Source organism: Pithys albifrons, chromosome 9 (assembly GCF_047495875.1).
Source record: "Pithys albifrons albifrons isolate INPA30051 chromosome 9, PitAlb_v1, whole genome shotgun sequence".
NCBI classification, from domain to species: Eukaryota; Metazoa; Chordata; class Aves; order Passeriformes; family Thamnophilidae; genus Pithys; species Pithys albifrons.
In genome coordinates, this window is record NC_092466.1 from 4,807,205 (window position 1) to 4,813,060 (window position 5,856).

The following is a 5,856-nucleotide window of genomic DNA, read 5'->3' on the forward strand; positions in this document are numbered from 1 at the left end:
ATACCCTGCCATTTGTTTATACTTTTCTTGGCGTACAAGGCAGATATATTAGAGTGAATGAAGCTAATAAAAGGCTACAGGCAGCATTTTCCACACTCAACTTTAAGGCATGGCCCCTTTTTCAAAAGAAAACTCTCTTTTATTTTGGAACATTATAACCATTCCACCTGTCTGTAAAAATGTATGAAGGACCAGAAATTACAAAGGACCAAATAGAAAGGACTCTTTGCTTTTAGGTGAGCACTTCTTCACACAAGCAATTCCACGGACTCCGCAGACCTGCTAATGCAAGTACCTGCTGAGGCAGAGGGATAAGGGCTCCACCAACCAACGCAGTGGTGTGGGGGTTTCTGAGGAAAAGCTGCCTCAGAGACAAAGCCTCAGCATATAAAAATACCTGTTGTATTCATGGTCTTATTTGGATACAAAAGGTTAGTCACAGAGCAAGCAAAGAGGAGCAGCAACCAGTCCCAAAGGCAGTACATGACTGACAGTTTCAGACAAGGAAAACACTGCAAATTATTTACTGGAGATCTTGCAAGAGTTTTTCATCCAAGCAATTCTAAAAGAGACTCTTGGGAAAACTGTTTGCACTGCAATAATTTTACTTCTTTTAGCATTTTCATTAATTTTACTCAGCATTTTTGTCCCTGCAGGTAGGTTATGGTGGGTTTACCTGGTAGGTTATGGTGGGTTTACCTGGTAGGTTATGGTGGATTTACCTGGTAGGCTGTGGTGGGTTTACCTGGCAGGTTATGGTGGGTTTACCTGGTAGGTTGTGGTGGGTTTACCTGGTAGGTTATGGTGGGTTTACCTGGTAGGTTAGGGTGGGTTTACCTGGTAGGTTATGGTGGGTTTACCTGGTAGGTTGTGGTGGGTTTACCTGGTAGGTTGTGGTGGGTTTGCCTCTGCTTTCATTTTTAAAACTATTTTCGTCGTGTTCTCTGTAGTGTCACATGCAAAAGAAATACAGCCCTTGCACATCTTTTAAACAAGAGTTTCAATGCTATCATGTTCTGCTAAATTAATTTATAGTGTTAGGAAGACATATTAGCATAGCAAGAAGCTGAGGACTGGAATGTGGAAAACTGAGGGAAAGAAAAAGGAAGAAAATGCAATCTCACCATTCAATATTCCTGGAAATGTCCTAATAATTTGTGAAAATGTGCTATGTATATTTTTTTTTCATAGAATGAAATGGCTCCACCATATCCTTGAGTCACTTCTGCAGGATACCAAGAGCGAAAATAATCCTTAAGATATATGCCATAGGGTTTTCCCTTGATTTGTGCACGAGAATTTGTGAAGCTTGATGCCCTGGTTTTCCAAACAGCTCTGCATGGATCATGGATCATCTCCTACACCTTCAGGAACTTTCTGTTCAAATACGAAGATCCTGTGGCAAAGGCTTAAAATTCATACTAGAGGGAACACCAAGGCACAGCCCTTTCTCTATTTCAGCTCCAGAGTGGAGGAGACTTTGCTCAGGAGCCATATATTTATTCCAGACCTGGTTTTTGCTCAGCCCACAGTAAATCAGGAGTATCTGGCCTCTCCAGCATCTCTCAGGCCCAGAAGATCTTTAGGGACAATTTGCAGAAAAGTAGAAACTAGTTAAAGAACACAGAGGAAGAAAAGCTGTAGCCAGGGGTGCTGGTGGAGGCCTCTGTGGCACCAGGTGTCAAAGCCAGACAGTGCCCAGATTTTTTATTTGCTTCCTAGACATTGCAGAGGGAGACTCACTCCACACTGAAGCTTCAGGGATACCTGGAGTGGACTGTCAGGTGCCTTCATGAATGAAGAAAGCAGCAAGAATAAGTATTGACTGATAAGTGCTTTCACTCATTGCCAACAACTTACTGCAGTTCACCCTTGTCATGAGTGTAGTAGTTGTACTGGAGCAAGATGAAGAAGAACCACCTTGAGTAGATTCCAGCACCATAAATCTTCCTGTGCTCAGCAGGAGCTGATCAGACAGAGGGAAGAGCAGTTGGGTTACCCAAGCCATAGTACCTCCCAAAGAGCCATGCTTTGCTGCAGTTTCAGCCTCAGAAGTGCCACAAGAAGTGATACCTTTTCCAGGTGCTCTGGAAGGCCAGCACAGAAAAAAAGGGAGAATTTTTCTTCTGCAGTGAAAAAGCACATGCGATAACTGGCAGTCTCTGTGAGAAGTGTTTGTCTCAGTCACATTAATCTCACCACTGGCCTCTAATCTGCAGCTCCAGCATTGGAGAACACAGTGCACACCATCAGTGGCAGCAAGGCTGACACAGCAACACATTTCTGCCACTCACAACAGCTGTTGAGCTCATCTGAAACACCACAACCAAATTCCACTTCCAGCAACACATGTGTTTGCCTTTCTCCTCAACCTGCCAGTTCTAATGACTTGCAATTAAACAGAGCCTTCCCCATGCTCTGGATCTCCCTCCTGCCTCTGAGGCTGTGGCTTTAATTTCAGCCTTCCCACAGCAGCAGCCGCTTTAGGGCAGCAGCAGGAACGTGACTCATCACATTCTGTGGGAAGTAATGATGACCCAAAACGCAAACGGAGGTGGGCACTGAAGGAGAAATCACTTATGCAAATAGAAATATTTTCAGTAATGATCAACAGCATGAGAAGGAATATCAGGAAAATTAAATTAGGCAGAGGAGCTTCAATTTTAAAATGTTCCCTAAGTGCTAGAAATCTTCCCATCTTCATTTTTGCCTTTAAACTCTGTCATTTGTACAGCCTATTAACCTTTAACTTTATGACTATCCTAACGTGAAATACTGGCAGCATTTAAGGCTGAGAATACTAGAGACCTACCTTCCTGGTTGGCAACAGAGGTGAAGCACTTTCTTTTAAATCAGTCATTTTTAATATCAGTCATATACACACAGCATCAGAGACACTATTTTTAGATTCACACGCTGATGTTACTTATAATAAATGCTCTACTGACTGCAGTTATCTTCCCTCAGAGATCTTACAGTTTCCTTCTAGTCTCTCCTCTCCCAGTTGGTCACCCTAATTGTAGCCTTCAATTCTGCTCAAAAGTAAAAGAGAAAATTAAATTGAACCACTTTCTTCAAACTCTCTCTTTCCTGTTCTTAAAAAAGACAATGTAAAATTAATTGTTTGTGTTTACAAGAGCTGCTGGGGAGTCGAGCTGAGGACCTCAGTTTGAAGCACTGAACCACTCTAGATGTTTCTGCCCTGCAGACCTGGCAGTCGAGATGGGGCAGGTGAGGAAGGGTGATTAAGTGACTTCCAAAAGGTGGTAAAGATGAAGTGTCTCATGTGGACAGTGTGTGCTGGGGCTGTATCGATTCCACCTGTGGCAGGGGATGGAAGAGCTTTAGCACAGAACTTGTGAGGTTTTAATTGTTACCATTATTTCAAACCATAAGAGTGACAAGGGCTGCTCAGACCTGAGGACAGGAACTTCTGCTGCTTGTATCTGAATTTTAGCAATTAAACAGCACCCAGGGATGACAGAGGATGACCTGTTGGGAACCTCCAACCTTTCTTCAGGGTTGGACATAACACTCCATGGGGCACCACTGTGGCCTGGGAGAACTTCCAAGAAGGACTCTCTCACTTGGAAAGAACAGCCAAAGCTGTTACACTGATGGCTGAGAAAACATTGCCTCAGAGCTGAACTGCTAGAATTTATTTACACAAAGCCTCCCCCTTTTCCCTGGCTCTTTCAGGCTCGGCAAAACTGTGAGAAGCTCAGCGGGGAGTGCTGAAACAGCACTTAAAAGCCAGTTTTCCAGGCAGGAGCCTGTGCCATTCTCCTTAATCAGAAAACATCCAGCCCCAAGGAGCGAGACGGGGCTCACGGTGGCCCTGGCTGCCCTGCCCTGCCCTGCCCTGCACACCTCCCACCTGGCTCAGGGGCAGGAGGAAGCCTGTGGCTGTACAAATGTCCTTCTCTGTCACCTCTGTGCTCCCTTCCTGAGTGAAGGACATGGACAAGTCACTTGGAGCAGTGCTAGTGATGGTATGTTTCAGCTGTGATGAAGGTTTGAATCAAGAGTTTTTACTCTGATGCAAACTCTATACTGCACTTTTGCTCTCTTAGGGCGTCTTCTGCTCTTCTGAACCTGAAAAAGGTCTGGCATCTTCCCCCCTCCACTGAAACTGCAGGCTTGCTTCTGGGTAGAAGTGGTCAGCCACCAGCCTGGGATGAACAGAGGTTCTAAAAGGCTTTTTGGTCATGAATCAAATTTAACCAAGGAAAATAAATATGTGGGATTTGAGCAAGATTTGGCCAAAGCAGGAAATGCAGAGCTAAGCTTCCTCTTGCATCCTGTGTGTACCCTGTCTTACAGTGCTCCAGCCTGTCCTTTCTACTCATATGGATGGATTTATAAAGTGATAGAGGAGGTAGACAGCATTTATGTTGGTGTCTACAGACATGTCTGGATTTTCTAAGATTCTGTCCAAAGAATCCATGAGATGTAGCCCCACGTGCCATGCCAGTGGGCAGCACAGCACAGGGATTTCCCCAGGTGACATCTCAGGGACATCTGGCTGTGCCACCACACCCAGCACTGCCATCCCACCCATGTGTGACTCGGCTCACAGGAACCACAACACCTCTTGTTCTCCTGGGGCCTGAGGAGAGCCTCCAAAACTTGGGTGGGATTCAGCCATCCCATCATGGAGCTGCTTTTCTAAACTCCAGCTGAGTTTAGAAACATGTTTATTTTAAGTGCATTCTTGGGCACTATTGGTTTTCATGTACCAATCATATGTTTAAAATTTAGCCAGTGTTTAATTTCTGTGGTGAGTCACAGCAGGCTGATGCTGCTGCTCACACACTTTGCTGACCCAGTGCTGGGAGAGCAATTGTGGCATCAGCCCCAGAGCAAGAGAATCCAGGGGATGGCATTTGTCACAAACCTGAAATCAGATGATCCCAAATTCTTCTTTTTTTTTTTTTCTGCCAGTAGATACAGTTTTCTAAAAGGAAGTGAAGTACTAATGAATTTGGATGGGAAAATATGTAAAGTTTCTTGTTCATTTAGTTCCTACTCTCAGGTATTTCATTCTTGGCATTTACCTAAAGTTTTCATCTTTCCAAGTCTTGTTTTATGGTTAGTATAAGGCCAGCCTGAAAGATAATATATTGTGACTGTTATATTATTTATTTCAAAGCCAAGTTATTGATTATTGCACGCTGAAAATGACAAATGGCATCTGAGAAAGGCACGGTCAGCGAGTTCTATTAAAGAAATGATAGTATTGCTCATAGATTGTTAAAAGGTTCAGTTTAGGTACTTTATAGGTTTATATCCATCACTATTTAATGACCAAATGATGAAAAATATGAGTCATGGGAACAATTTCTTTCTGTTGCAGTTTTATTTTTAAGCAGTTAGCAAAATATGAGAAATTTTTATGCTAAGGTTTATGCACCCAGACCTTGTAGCACATAATCTAGGAATAAGCTTGATTGTTTTAAAGGCAATTATTTAATACAGGTAACTATTGCTCACCTGGAGCACAGTGTGGGGAAATTCTTCCCATGCAGTGCTGGTGTTTATGTGTCGGTGATGGGATGTAGTCAGGCAGGTGGGAGGGGTGGGGGGTCCATTGAGTTACACACCCCAGCAAGGAGCCCCACTGGCTCCCCAGAGCTCCCTGTCATGGCCCACTCCCAGACCAAGGCACAGGGAAGGGTCCATTTCCACAGTGAACCCCTGACATCGTGTTCCCACCACACAGGGCAGAGCAGTTCAGGGATGGGTCACTGTGGAAGAGCAAACAGATATTAGTAAGCAGGAACCCACCCCACACCAGAGCAGTCCCAGTGCCCCTACTGTCTCTGGAGTCCCTGGTTCCCCTTCCTAAAGTGGGAT